Below are 15,709 nucleotides of genomic sequence, written 5' to 3' on the forward strand. Positions count from 1 at the left end.
TCTTTTCCCTTTGTTTTTCTATTCTTTTATTCCACTGATTTCTGCTCTAACCCTTATTATTTTCTTCCTTCTGCTAGTTTTGGGTTTAGTTCTTCTTTTCCTAGTTCTGAGATCATTCCTCTATTTTAATGCACACATATACAGCTATAAATTTCCCTCTTAGCACTGCTTTGGGTGTCATGTATTTTTATTTGCTAAATATGGCAACTCTACCTATAAAGAACTGTGGCTTCTGTCTTATGTGTACTCCCTCTTACACCCACTTCCTCACTCTGGTAAAATCAGCTGCCTGGCCATGAGCTGCACTCTAGAAGTCAAACAAGGACTAAGGGAGGTCCCAGTGCAACAACTAATGAGAAACCAACTCTTGTCAACTACCTGAATGAGCTTAAAAACAGATCAGGGTGCATATGTCCCTTCAAAACAGCACACTTGTATCCCTTGGATAAATGCCTAGTAGTGCAATTGCTGGGTTGTAGGGTAGTTCGATTTTTAGTTTTTTGAGGAACCTCCATACTGTTTTCCAGAGTGGCTGCACCAGCTTGCATTCCCACCAACAATGCAAAAGAGATCCTCTTTCTCCACATCCTCGCCAACATCTGTTGTTGCCTGAGTTGTTAATGTTAACCATTCTGACAGGTGTAAGGTGGTATCTCATTGTGGTTTTGATTTGTATTTCCCTGATGATGAGTGATGTTGAGCATTTTTTTCATGTGTCAGTTGGCCATCTGGATGTTTTCATTGGAGAAGTGTCTATTCATGTCTTTTGCCCATTTCTTCACCCAATGTTTATAGCCAAAGTATGGAAAGAGCCCAGATGTCCATCGATGGATGAATGGATAAAGAAGATGTGGTATATATATACACAATGGAGTATTACTCGGTAATCAAAAAGAATGAAATCTTGCCATTTGCAACTATGTGGATGGAACTGGAGGGTATTAAGCTAAGCGAAATTAGTCAGTCAGAGAAAGAAAAATATCATATGACTTCACTCATATGAGGACTTTAAGAGACAAAACAGATGAACATAAGGGAAGGGAAGCAAAAATAATATAAAAACAGGGAGGGGGACAAAACGTAACAGACCCTTAAATATGGAGAACAAACAGAGGGTTCCTGGAGGGGGTGTGGGAGGGTGGATGGGCTAAATGGTAAAAGGCATTAAGGAATCTACTCCTGAAATCATTGCTGTACTATACACTAACTAATTTGGGTGTAAATAAAAAAAAAAACAAAGACGGATTGGCCTCTCAGTTGAGTTTTGAGATGACTTCAAACCTGGCCCACACCTTGACTACAGCCTCGTAAGAGATCCGAGCCAGAGGAAATTGCTGAGCCAAGGCTGATTCCTGACCCGCAGAAATTATGCGGTAATAAATGTTTGTTGCATTAAGCCACTAAATTTTAGGATAATTTGTTATGTGGCAGTAGGTAACTAACTGACACAGTGTCTTAACATTTTCTTAAGGTTTACCAAGATAGTCTACATGACTTTACTTCCCTATATATATTTTTACAACCTTGAGAAATGTACCTTGCACATACATCTGGTAGGTGGGTTACTCAGGGACACAATTAGAGAATCTGGCATAAAAATAGGTCATTTAAATGACAGTCTAGATACAATAAAAATGCCTTGTGAGGAGGCATTTTATTGGTAATAAAACAAATAAAGCTATGCGTTTTGTTGGAACTGCTGGAGAGGGTACTCCTGAGAGATTCAGTAAGCAGAAAATAAAAGTAAAACAGACAGTATTTATGGTGTCTGTTTAGTTTGCTCTTTTCATTTTAGTGAACATAATACAGAGCTTATGTAACATAATTTTTAAATCCTGTGTATATTGATTAAACTAATTATGGTGCATTCATCAATGGAAGACTCTAGTCCTTCAAGATAAGGGTCCAGAGATATATCAATAGGATGGAGATTTGTTCACAGTAAAACATCAGGTAAAAAGGTGGGTTGCTTGCAAATGTTTGCTATTGTAAACAATAGTGTGGGGGTGCCTGGGTGGTTCAGTTGGTTAAGTGTCCGACTTCAGCTCAGGTCATGATCTCATGGCTCGTGGGTTTGAGCCCCTCACCAGGCTCTGTGCTAACAGCTCAGAGCCTGGAGCCTGCTTCGGATTCTGTGTCTCCCTATCTCTTTGTCCCTCCCCCACTGATGCTCTGTCCCTCTCTCACACTTGAAAATAAATAAATAAACATTAAAAAAATTAATAAACAATACTGTGATGAACATCTATATAGGGAAATCTCTGCACACATCCACAATTTTATTAGTCTTGTTCTCTAGAGAAACAGAACCAACAGGAAATACACATATATTTATTGTAAGCAATTCTCTCATGTGGTTATGGGGGCTGGGAAGTCCAAGATCTGCAGGTAGTAAACTGAGGACTAGGAGACTGATACAGTTCCAGTCTGGATCCAAAGGCCTGAGAACCAGGACAGCCAAAGGTGTTCTAGAGTCTGAGTCTGAAGGCAGGTGGAGACTGATGTTCCAGCTCAGAGTCAGACAGACAGAGAGAAAGAATTCTTTTTTTTTTTTTTAAATTTTTAACGTTTATTTGAGAGAGAGAGAGAGAGAGAGAGAGAGACCTAGCACGAGTGGGGGAGGGACAGAGAGAGGGAGACAGAGGATCTGAAGCAGGCCCTGTGTTGTGAGTGGAGAGCCCGATGTGGGGCTCAAACCCCCGAACCATGAGATCATGACCTGAGCTGAAATCAAGAGTTGGACGTTTAACCGACTGAGCCGCCCAAAGAATGAATTCTTTCTTATTCAGCCTTTTATTCTGTTCAGGTCTTCAACTGATTGAATAAGGCTCACCCAACTGGGGGGAACAACCTACCCTACTTAGTCTAAGAATTCAGAAGTTAATCTCATCCAGAAGCACCCTCACAGACACACTCCAAAATAAAGTTTCAGCTAATATCTGGGCACTCTGTGGTTCAGGCAGGTTGACACCCCCAAATGTAGCCATCACAGTGGTTATTCACCTAGAATGAATCCTTAGGAGTAAAATTGCTAGATTCAGTGTATGCCACTTTTTAAGGGTTGTGTTTTGGTTCAATCCGTTTCTGATCATTCCAGGTGACCATGCTAACGGGTTTTATCCTTGTCTCCAGTGTCTACTTGAACGTTTGCACATTGCTAATGTGGGCCACATAGGAGGGACTCATCAAGCCTCTTGCCTCCAACCTCCCTACTCACTCCTCTCATGGAGTGGTTTACTGGCTAAGTCTCCATCATTCTACTGCTCTGTTAAATCTATTTCTAGGTGCTAGGTGGTCTTTTTTTTTTTTTTTTAAAGATATTATGTTACTGACAGGTTCTGCATGAAATATATGTTTACCAGATACTCTTCTTTGGCTAAAAATCTGCCAATTTTTCCTTGTGCGTGTGTAAAAACAGAACGTAACTGTTTATCTTCAGAGGGAAACTAACCTGACTTTATCTGTAACTTAATTACCATGAAGTCCCACGTGTGGTCTGCAGAGCTGCATAAATTAATAACGCTGTAATTGTGGAGTTCACATACCAGGGATCCTTACTGCCCTCTCTAGAGAGCCAGGCTAGCAAACAGGCTTTGCATTCACATGTATTCTCTGAGCGGACTTTTTTTTCCCCCCTCCCTGAACATTTCCACCCCTTCCCTGCCCCGCCCCCCCCCCCCCCCCCCGCGCCTTTTTTTATGTCCCTTTTACTCTCCTTGGAAGCAGTCTGTGGCATGCTTATAGCCACTGCCTCTCCTCTGGGTGACTATTGAAATATCCCCCTAATATTTCTCCATTATAATGCGAGCCGTCAATAGCACAATGCCTTGTTGGCCTGCCTTTCCAGGACAAAGTACGGAGCGATTCCATTACTCTGGCGTCCATCAGGACAATAAGCCACAAATCTTTTTCAGTGCAGCTCCAGACGTGGCTGCCTTTGGGCTGGAAGGCAGGGAGAGGCAGGAATGTTTCCCCAGCGTGGAGAGAAATCAAACGCGTGTATTCTGGTTTCTTCTGCATGTGCTCTTTGGAATGAGTCACCGCATACTTTTAACGAGATTGGAAGGAGGGAAAAGTTTTCTTTGGTGAAATGATTCAGTCAGAGAGATTGCAGGAGTCCACTGGGGACAAGATTCCAATATGTGCTTAATTTTCTTTGGAGGATTTGCTAATGATTGGTGGGAGCCCCAGTTCCTATTTATTACTTACTTTTCTTAATAATGAAAAAGAGACCATATGCTGGGTGTGCAGCTTGCTGATAAACTCACTTAGAGCAATGACTGGCAAGTGTGTGTATTTTGTACGCTGTGCTATTAAGGGGGGAAATCCTAAACTCTATTAAGAAATTTGCCGCCTTTGAAGCTGGTACCACTTGGCCTTCAAGGTTTATGCTAATATCAGCTAAACATGTGAGGCGTTAAGTGTTTTATTTTTTAGAAGAATTTTGAACATTTCTTACCTCACTAGGAACATCAGAATAAATTCCAGATGGATTAAAGAGTTAAATATTTAAAAACCTTAACTGTTAGAAAATCTGGAAGAAAATAGATGTGAATATTTATCAAGCCTCCTAAGGGGGAGAGTTTTCTAAGCTTAGAATTGATGGAATAAATCACTAAGGATGTGATTGATAGATGTGACTACATAAAAATTTAAAACTTCTATACATCAAAAAAAAAATCACCAAGATTAAAAAGCAATCAACAAAACTAGAGATGATGCTGTAGGAAGTTTGACAAAGGGTAACTTCTTGTAATAAATGTAAAACTCATATAAATTCAATAACACAAATGCCAGGACCCCAGGAAATACACAGAGAAAGGATATAAATAGGCAAAACACAAATATCAAGTATGTTGGTAAATGACGGCACACATTTTTTTTTTAAAACTTCCCTGAGTAACCAAATAAATGCAAATGAAAACAATAGTGAGGGCTTATTTTCCCCTTTCAAAAATTCCCCATCCAAACAGCTGGTGTTTAAAACAAAATAATGGTCCCTAATGTTGATAAGGTGTAGTAAAATAATCACTTTCATTCATTGATTAAGAGAAAGTTAACAGATAACATCCAGCTTTAAAAAAAATCCCTTAAAATAAAAATTTATATTGCAAATAATTGGTGGGCGGACTTTACGTGATGAGACTTCAGAGTGGTTTAAAAAATGTCTGTTTTTCAATTTTTTTCCTACTTTCAATTTTTTTTAATGTTTATTTATTTTTTGAGAGAGAGAGAGAGAGAGAAAGAGAGAGAGTGGGAGCGAGCATGAGTGGGGGAAGGGCAGAGACAGAGGGAGACACAGAATCCAAAGCAGGCTCCAGGCTCTGAGCTGTCAGCACAGAGCCCCATGTGGGGCTCAAACCCATGAACTGCAAGATCATGACCTGAGCCGAAGTCAGGCACTTAACTGACTGAGCCACCCAGGTGCCCCTACATTTTATAGAACATCATCATATATTGCTTTTACTCTAAAGGAAGTCATAGTCTAATCAACTTCAGCTCTGTGATGCCATGGAACCCTCAACCAGCTTTTTTTTTTTTTTTTTTTTTTTTTTTGTGAATACCAGTTCTAATGCAGTTATATCATTTTTTCTTTCTTAGAATCAAAGCTCTAGATCCTTCTATGCATTGTACTATAACCCTCCTTTCTTGCCATCACTCTGGACAGGCTTTGCTGACAATAGTCACACCCAAGAAAGAAAACATAAAGAGCCTTATGTTAGTTTAGATCAACTTGTGCTGCCAAATATATAGGAGGAAACTGGGTTTTAGAGATGATTGAATTTTGAAATCAAGGGTAAGAAATTGTGTGTAAGAAGGGTAGTCAGTTTTTTTGTTTCATTTTGTTTTAATAGTGAAGGCAATAGGTAGTCATTGAGAGATTCTGTTCAAGGAAGTGATACCATCTTATTGGGTGGTAGAAAAATTTTGTGCCACCTTTGTAGAGGGTGAATTAGGGGAAGGAGCCAAAAGTTTCTTTGATTTTCCCTGAACCCTCCTCCTGACCCTATTGCTGTCTTTCAACCTCCTTTTGACAGTTTTTACTCTTTTTATCACCATCTGGAGCTCTCCTTCCTGATCTGTACCTTGCTCTCTTTGTAGGCACACTGGTCCTCCTTCCCAGGGGAGTGAGTTTCCATTCATCTTAAGTCCCATTTGCCCCAGAGACTTCCCCTGTGTGCATTGAGAAGCCCCTGCCTTTCTTCCTCAGTGTCCACACTTCTTGTTCATACTGCCGGCCATCTGCCTGTGGCATTCAGAGCTTTAGTTTTCTCTAAGAGAAAGAAGAGGTCGTCCGCAGGTGAGGAAATGATGGCCCAGAGAGGGGTGTGAAAGAGCAAGTTGGCATCCAAGATGGTTCTAGAACCCAGCTGCTATGGATTTAATTCTTGTGTTCCTCCACAATCCGCACATTGAAGCCTAGTCCCCAGTGTGACATTATTTGGAAGCAGGGCCTTTGGGAACTAATTAGGTCATGCAGGTGGAGCCCTCATGAAAGAGATTAGTGCCCTTAAAAAAGTCAGAAGAGACATGGTTACTCTCTATGCCTTGTGAGGAAGATGACCATTTGCAAACCAGGAAGAGTTGTTACCAGAACCTGCCCATGTTGGCACACTGATCTCGGACTTCCAGCTTCTAGAACTGGTATAAATCCATGTCTGTTGTTTAAGTCCTGTGGTCTGCAGTATTTATCGTAGCAGCCTGAACTGACCAAAACACCAGGTCTCCTGGACCCTCCTTTGGAATCCTTTCCCCTGCCCTGCTGTTGGTGGGCTATGGCATTCTAAGAGTTTGGTGTGTATCTTGGCTGTCTTTTCTTTTTGAGGGACAATTTGAAGGCAGAATTTGGTGGTTTCTTTTTTATATTATTCTTTACAATGCTTGACAAGATGCCGAAGAAATGATGATTTAGATTCTAGGTTAGCCTTTTATACTGGATCAGTATTTAAGAGCTAGAGTCACTATTTCATTCTTAACCAAAGATGTTTTTGATAGACAATAGTATGGTTATTGTTGTTTTGGGTTAATTATTTTACAACTTCCAATTGTATTTTACCAGCCGAAGAGAAGACGGCTGGCATAATAGGAACTGACCGCCGAGGAAATGCAACCTAGTTCTTCATTATTTTTCAAACTATGATTCCTTTCCTTTAACCATGCGAAGAAGACAGTAGGAAGAAAGCTTGTGTGATGCTTACAAAACAGCATATTACCTAAAGAGCATTATTTAAATAAGATATTCCCTTTTGCCAAGCGTTTTAATAAACATTCAGCGACTTGATGGAGATGTTAAAAAGAGGAAAGAGAAAAATGCCAATCTATAAACAGATTTCAAACACCCTAAGCAGGATACTTCTTTCCCCCCACCTCCCCAACTATTTTATTCTCTTTTACCCCCTCAATTTTCCCTGGGCATTGAAAAAGGAATTACTCCCACAATACTTTGCAACGGATACATATGAGCTATTCTGAAGTATATTTCAGGTGGTCTATAAATAACCCACTGGAGCAGCATGGTGCTGCTGCTGGGAGACAGGACAGGAAGGCAAAATCCAGAAATCAGCAAAGCCTGTCAGAATGTTTCAGGGGGAGAAGTTTGATCCATTTAGGTCTTGTGATCTTTCATGTTGGATCTGACTGTTGGGGTTTGCTGGTGTGGCTGTTGGGGCTCGCTGGATGCCTGACTTAAGATCACAGATGGTTTCTCTGGATGTGGAAGACTGGATCTTAGTGCTGCCACATGACCTTGGGCATGTAAGCCACAGTTTCTTCACGTGGTAAACGTATACACTTGCATCAAAAGATTGTTCCAAAGTCTAAACCAGATGAAATGGAACTATATAGTGATACACCCAGCACATAGAAAGAAATTCTCAACAGATCTTGGCCTAATGAGGCCTCATACCTAGTGGGAAAGCGTGGTCTTTGGACTCAAGAGTCTTGGATGCAAATCCCGCTCCCTCTCATTTATTCAAGGGGTAAACCAGAGTAAGTTACTTAATATTTTTCTGGACTCAGTTTCCTCATCTATAAAATAATGATAGCAAGTTGATGACATAATAATGCTAAGGGTTCAACTTTATTTATTAAAGGAATGTTAAGTTCATAGTGTCAACTAAGTACTGTTCTGGGCTCTGGGGATAAAATAGTGTGTACAACTTATTCCTTGACCTTAAGGTGCTCAGATACTCACTCTGGGGGCAGATAATTGCAATATAGATATTGCAACAACTATAATTATATTATATATATATATAATTATATAATTATATATAATATAATATAATATAATATAATATAATATAATATAATATATAATTATATTAGAGTGTGATAAGCACCCTGTTGGGTAAGGACAAGATTCAAATGGGAACACCTATTGAGGAAACTAATCTAGAGTTTGGGAGTTATAGAGAGCTTTTTTTTTTTTAATTTTTTTTTTTTAACGTTTATTTATTTTTGAGACAGAGAGAGACAGAGCATGAACGGGGGAGGGTCAGAGAGAGGGAGACACAGAATCTGAAACAGGCTCCAGTCTCTGAGCTGTCAGCACAGAGCCCGATGCGGGGCTCGAACTCACGGACCGCAAGATCACGACCTGAGCCGAAGTCAGACGCTTAACCAACTGAGCCACCCAGGCGCCCCTAGAGAGCTTTTTAAAAGAAGTGGTGTCTCAGAACCTTCACTGAAAAAAAGAGTGAGCTGGTCGACATGTGCCAGGAAAGAGCTGATTATGCATAATCATTATCTAAAATATTTTATATTTCTCACTTCATCCTCACGGCGATCCTAAGAAGAAGGTCCTACTATTACCCCAATTTTACAGAGGAGGAAACTAAGGACTAGAGAGCCATGTACAGATTTACTCTAGAAGGCACTTTTTGGAGTCTTTGTAGAGTTCACCATATTCTCTTTCCTCTAGAAATGCCCTCTCTTCACTCCCTGTGCACACAGAGGTGTCTCTAGCAATACGTCTCCACCATCTATACCCATTCTGATCCACAGTCTATTAGACCAAAGATGAATCTGACCAAAGGTTGGCCACATACATTACCTTACGATTCTATGATGCCAATACTATTATTATGCTTAATAAGATAAGTGAGGCAATATACATATTAGCTTGAAACATAACCTCAAAAAAGTAATGTATTTAAAATATGTGCAATAGCTGGCACATAATAGATAAAATGAAAGCCAGTTCTTTTTTGCTCATATCCTTTGTTCAGTAGAGTCACAAATGACATGCTGACCTCAGTCTAACACCAATATGCTCAACATGCTAGGGTCATGTTTTTCCTCACTCATGCTTCCCATTCAGATTTAAGCTCTTCACATTCCAAAATATCTCCCCCCAAAGCAATTCCTCCTTTATTCAATAAGCCACTCACATGGAACTAGTTGATTAAATAATAGCTTCTAGAATTTTCCATGGATGGCAATGGAAGTTCCAGATGACCATCTCTTGTCTATTTCTGTGTACAGTTAGAGAAGAGGGAGAAGGAAAATTTATTTTACCAAGAAAATGATAACTTGGTAATGCAAATTCAAAAAAGCCCTAAATTATACTTGAACTAAATTAATCTATATGAATTAGACAGATAGTTAAATTGTTTCCTTTGTATGAATTTCATTATAGTCACCCTAAACATCCTGCTGTGTGGGGTGTCAAGTGGTTCATGAATAAAGCCGAAATGCCAAAATTAATAGCACAGCTGTGTGTAGAGCAGAATCTGAGCTTTAACTTCTTTATGATTTTCCTTCTTGCAGATGAATATTGTCACACATATTTTACATTTGAGCAAAGGATTTGAGGAAGATGAACCTTCAGATATACATCAAGTGGTGCAGTAGGTGCCAAGGTAAGATTAGCACAGGTGGGAGAACCTTATCAGCTTCCAGATTGAATGGAGACCATCTTTCCTTCACAGCCCACTCAGCCCCACTGCTCTGAGCATGCTCTGTTGTATTCTGTTATTGGCAAAGCTGCATGTGAACTTCAAGCTCCAACAGGCAGCCATGGAGCTAGAGACCGCATGGCTCCACGCAGTGTCTAGATTCTTTGACAGTACAAAGACATCTGGGTTAGTCCACACAAGGGTATCAAAACCCCGCCCCAAATGAAGGCCTCAGTGGGCCTGATACAGTGAAAGTCCCTGAGTGGACTTTCAATCCCTGGGAGCTGTGTACAAAGCCCATAGTATCATTTCTTCCAGGCCTATGTCCTTGTAGCTTCCTCAGAACAATAATACAATGTCTTTCCCCTACGGGGTGCGGGAGCTGGCATAAGGCTTCTATCACTTTGGTTTTTAAGATTAAAGCTCTCTACAGCACCCACATATCCAGATTAATAGAACAGCCAATACCCCCTCCTTTACTATCCTGAATTATCCAAGAATTTTAGGGTTTACATAGTTCAAAAGATCCCATCCTGCCCCAAAATGGTTCTTGAAGGGGAAACTTGGCAATCTCATAAACCCATCCTCAGCCCCTGTTTTCTCTTCTCATTGCTTTTGTAGCTGTCATGTAGCCTTGATCTTGAAAACAGAAGACTATGCCCAGTTATGTGCCCTCTAGGGGTCATACTTTTCTTCCTGAATCCCCTGTGCCGTTCTGGGCATCAGGCCATTTCATCCGGTGATAGGGCATCTCCAGGAGGAAAGGGGAATCTCTCCCCAAAATGCTGTCTCTGGGCTCCCGAGTTCCCAGCAGTGTAACAGAATGTGGACAAGATGCTCCAGCAGTGAGTGGGAAAGGACCTTTCAGCCACCTCAGAGTTGCATCAGCCAAGGATTCTCTGAGTCAGCACTGGCCTGGACTCTGACATTATAACTCTCGATTGTCTCCAATCTGACATCAGCCCATCCCCAGGATGGCTGTGTAAGACACTGGTTCTGGAGCCCGTGACCTCAGGGGCCCTGACACTATTCCCCTTCTACCTTCACACTTCTGCCTTGGAAGCAATGCCTTGAAGTCCTTCCTTCTTTCTTTCCAAGCCTCCATCCATTTCCTGTCACAGAAGGAATGACAATTGCTTTCAAGAGTCCAACACCGTTCAGTCACATGCCAATAGCAATGGAAAGAATGATCCCGAACATAGTGGTCCATGCATACAGTAGGTTTTCTTAGTGTAATTTTATAGATGAGGACACTGAGGCTTAGAGAGGCTAAGTGACTTGCTCAAGGACACACAGCTGAGCCAGAGATAGATCCCAGGTCTGTCTGATTCCCAACTAATGAATCTATAGGTATGAGCATTATTTTGGGAATCATTAGCTGGAACAGAAAGGACAGGAAGGAATGCATTTGGGTGCACAGGTTGTGATACTAGTGACTCCATCGGGGACGACCCAGAACCCAGGCAAAAATACATCCAGAACAATTTATGGAACTGCATTTTCTAGGAACCCTCTGTCTGTCTAGGTCCTTCTATTTACTTCCTCCCTTGGTTCCCTTCCTGTCACGCATAAGGCCAAGATATCAGGTCCCTGTGATACATTAGGTGGGGTCTCTGTCCTTGTAGATGCTGCCACTGATTGGACCCTGAGGGGCAGAAATGGGAACTTCCTGGGGTCCAGAGCTTAGTAGGTACCAGCCCGTTATAGTCTCTTAATTACTGTTTTTTACATGGATGTTCACTAGACATGTTCAACATGACATCTGCCGTTCACCACTACCTTCGAAGGCTATCAGTCCCACCCACAACAGGTCACTCTGACATAGTTCCCTAAATAAAGAGTTGCTACTTACTAGATTGGTAGTAAATATTTGACTTGAAGGCAGCCAATTCGTAGGCTGGCCACTGAGCCATAATGAAGATTGGCCTGAAAAGTAAGGGCAATGGTAATCAGCTAGAATAGCCAGATTTTCTCCTTTTGGAATGTCACTCAGAAAATACAGAAAGCAAGCCAGTTTGTCAGAGAACAAGAAGACATAAATAGAAGGAGAGAACAAACGGAAAAATCCCAGCATTGGTGATGCCTTGAATTGAAGACAACAAACTGGCTTCTTTTGTGGTCCAGTCTCTTTTGTTGACTGTGCGTCCTGACAATAAGTGTTTATTTTTTGAGACAGCTTAAAAGAGTCTCTGTTTCTAGCAAACCCCAAAGAACTCTTTCTGAGGTGGGTAAGAGACAGTTCTGCTTTGGGGGTGCTGGCTTCTCACTAACACATAATTTACTGCTCCTACCTTGGCCTCGCCTGACTCTGTGCTTGGTTCTGGGTCAGGTTGGTATATTTTCTTTCCAGATCCCCTTGTGCTGTTCTTGGCCTCTTCCCAAGGTAGGGCAGGTAGCTCCATGGCCTCCTTCAGCATGGAGGCCTGCCAGGTCCTAACGTGGGGGCACCACGCTCCAGGGATGGATGCTGCATCACCGGACAGTGGAGAATGTTAATAAGAGCCACCTCCTACTACCTGCTCCGTCACGGTTTTCTCTTTACAACGCTTCCTCTGACAGCCTGAGTTTGTTTCTTCCTCTGGGGCTGCTGCTCTGGAAGCCACCTATCTGTCTCAGGTCTGGGGCCCTCTTGTTTATTTGGGTTTCTCTCTGGGTCTCACCTGGCTTCCAGTTTCCTGTGTCATCCTTTGGTCCATCCAAGATCTCCCTGGGGAGACCAGCCACATCAGCAAAAGGAAAATGAAATGAGCAGGGAGACTGACCCCCTAAAACTGCATGATGAAGGGATTTGCAAGCCTTGTGCATTTTGGAAGATTCCATTCCTAGAGACTGGCGTAACTCTCTGGTTAATTTAAAACCAAAGTAGGGGGTGAAGACTATTTTCTAGAGCATTCTGTTCTTCATGGATGAGGAAACTGAAGATCATAAAAGCCAAACCCCTTGCCTAAAGTCACACAGGAGGGTAGTTTCAGATCCTCTAAAGAACCCTGAAATCCTGACCCCTGCTGCATTGCCTCTCTATCACAGACCTTTCCTGAAGTGTTTTATTGAAGGTGTAAGCCACAAAAAGAATCAGTTTAGTGAGGTTGTTAAGGAGGGAGGAAGGGGAGGTGTGTCTGTACAAACTGTGTGCCACATGTGTTATTGATACTTCCTCATGTAATCACCCCATGATATGCTTATTATTGTGCCCACTTAATAAAAAATAAAACTGAGGCTCAGGGAGGTTGGGTAATGACAACGATCACGGCTATCACTTACTGAGCACCTGCTATATGCTAGTTCCCAGTGACGTGCAGATACCACTCAACCCTGCTCACAACAGCCCTTTCAGGTAAATACTATCACTAAGTGAATTCCCTAAGGACACACAGCTTGGATTTGAATCAGGTCCTATCACCCTGACAGCTGCCTTTGAGCTGAAGCAGATGTTCTTAGAGAAAATCAAACTTTTATGTAAAAATGTGTGGGAAACTTTACTGAACTAGCATCAAGTATGCAAACATGTTAACTGCATTTGTATCTTAGGAAAACAAACAAAAATCTCTGATAGGTGGATTGGCAAGGTTTATTTCATGTTTGTTTCCCTGGTCCAGTTAGCTGGTAGGGTTTAGCAAGTGTTATTGAACGGATAAATGAATGAATATCAGGTATTTCTATTGCACTGTCATGAACTGAGTTTGTGACTTTGAGCAATGACTTGGTTTCTCTGAGCCTTTACTTCCTACTTGCAAAATGCAGGGGAGAAAAAGAAAGAGGCATGAAGTCCTAACCAGTCAGCTTAACTTCTGTGCTGAATTTTTGGGAGGGCCTTGAACCACCACCTTGGGGCTTTCAGAGTGCTGGGGGAAGAGTGCAAGGTCTGAGCCCACTCTTTCAGAGTAATATTCCCTTTACACCAGGTCTTGTCAGGAATCACTCCTTAGGAGTCAAGCTGGTCTTAACTAGGTGGGACCATGATCTTTATTCCCTGGTAATTGGCCTACAAATATGTTATGGCACATTGCAAAACGAACTTTGTAGTTGGAGTTAAAGTTGCTAATCAGCTGATCCTAAAATTGAAAGATTGTTCTGGATTATTCAAGTGGCCCAGATATAGTCCCATGGGTCTTTATAGTCAGAGGAATAAAATGAAACAGTTAGTTAGAATTTGTAAAAGATAAGGAGGCAGAAGAGATAGAAAGGATACACCTTGATGAGGACCACACCCACTGTTGCTGGCTTTCAAGATGGAAGAAGGGGCCATGGGCCAAGGTATACAGGCAGTCTCTAGAAGTTGTGAGCAGCTCCTGGAAGGTAGCCAGCAGGGAAATGGAAAGCTCAGGTCTACAACTGCACAGAACTAAATTCTGCCAATAACTGAATATCCTAAGATACAGATTCTCCCTTGGCCTCCAGAAGGGAATACAGGTCAGCAAGATGACCAAATGGGACATCCCTCACAGCTATCTTACCCTTAACAAGAGCAATTTGGCCTCCACCTGTGGGGGGCCGGCCCCGGTGCCAGGCTGAGACTGGGTCAAGCAATGTTCCCCGTTGACTCAAGCCAACCCGGTGGTTCCCCCTCCCATTCATGTGGGAGGCGGGGCCCCAGCACCAGGCTGAGACTGGGTCGAGCAACGTTCCCTGTTGACTCAAGCCAACCCGGTGGTTCCCCCTCCCATTCCCCCACTTTCAAGGGCATACGAAAGCCTTGTCAAGGCTGAGAAAGTTAATTACTGAAGCCTGTGGTCTGCAGGTGTTGGCAGTAATGCTACCTCCCTTTTTCTACCCCGAGTCAGATAGACACAAACATGGGAACTGTGTTTTGCTAGCAATCTATCAACAAGGTCTTGTGACCCGTTCACAAGGTTCACAAGGTATACAGAACTAAATGTTTTGGCTGGCAGTGATCATGTGAAACCTGTTTATTCTTAGAATGACCTGATCCATAAGAGTCTTGTATTATAAAAGATTGTGTACAGCAACAATAAAGCCATCACTTGGGCCATCAGCCCAGGGGACCCTCCTGTTCCCAAACTTTCTCTTCTCTCTTTTTTTCTTGCATTTCCCTACCCTCAGGACCCTGACCTCGGTGTTTGTCGCGCTGGTCGCGACAAGTGGCACCCGAACAGGGACCTGAGACAACAAGGAGGAAAGTGAAAGCGGACTACGCGGCGTCTAATTCAGGTAGGGGAACTGTGCCAGCAGCACAGACGATGGGAGTAAAACTATGGGACAGAAACAGTCTATGGAACAGGGATATTTTGTAACTGCTTTGCAGGCTCTTATGAAGGAGAAGGGAATTAAGGTTTCTCAGTCAGCCCTTAGGGAATTTTTTGACATAGTGCATGATTATTGCCCATGGTTTCCAGATGGGGGTACAGTTGATTTAAAGGATTGGCAGTGAGTTGGTCAGGAACTTAAGAATCAAATGAAGATTCATGGAGCTACGGTTCCAGGGACCTGGTGGTCTACTTGGACCTGTATTAAAAAGGTCCTTGATCCGGGAGGTTGCTGCAAAATTTGAGAGCAATTAATGCTGTCATGAAGCCCATGGGGGCTTTGCAACCTGGCCTCCCTTCCCCATCAGCCATTCCTTTACAATATCAATTACTAGTTTTGGACTTAAAAGATTGTTTTTTTTACCATTCCGTTGGCCCCTGGCGACGGAGAACATTTTGCATTCCCCTACCCTCAGGACCCTGACCTCGGTGTTTGTTGCGCCGGTCGCGACACCACCTATGGACAAAAGTGCCTTTGTGGGAGGTTTGGGATTCAGGTAAGAGATGGTGAAACTCTGGTGCAGTCCAAGACCGAGAAGAGCCACT

The 15,709-nt window shown here is 42.3% G+C and overlaps 1 long non-coding RNA gene across 2 annotated transcripts in view; it reads left to right on the top strand.

Moving 5' to 3' along the window:
• The window catches only part of LOC113594514 (uncharacterized), a 79,774-nt gene extending 65,394 nt beyond the window's left edge, over positions 1 to 14,380 (top strand). For both annotated transcript variants that reach the window (XR_008296404.1, XR_008296405.1), the window contains 2 exons: positions 9,772 to 9,863; positions 10,521 to 14,380. This is a non-coding gene — a long non-coding RNA (uncharacterized LOC113594514). The remainder of the gene's footprint in view (positions 1 to 9,771; positions 9,864 to 10,520) is intronic.
• The last annotated feature ends 1,329 nt before the right edge of the window (positions 14,381 to 15,709 follow it).

This window comes from Acinonyx jubatus, chromosome B1 (genome assembly GCF_027475565.1).
Source record: "Acinonyx jubatus isolate Ajub_Pintada_27869175 chromosome B1, VMU_Ajub_asm_v1.0, whole genome shotgun sequence".
NCBI lineage: Eukaryota > Metazoa > Chordata > Mammalia > Carnivora > Felidae > Acinonyx > Acinonyx jubatus.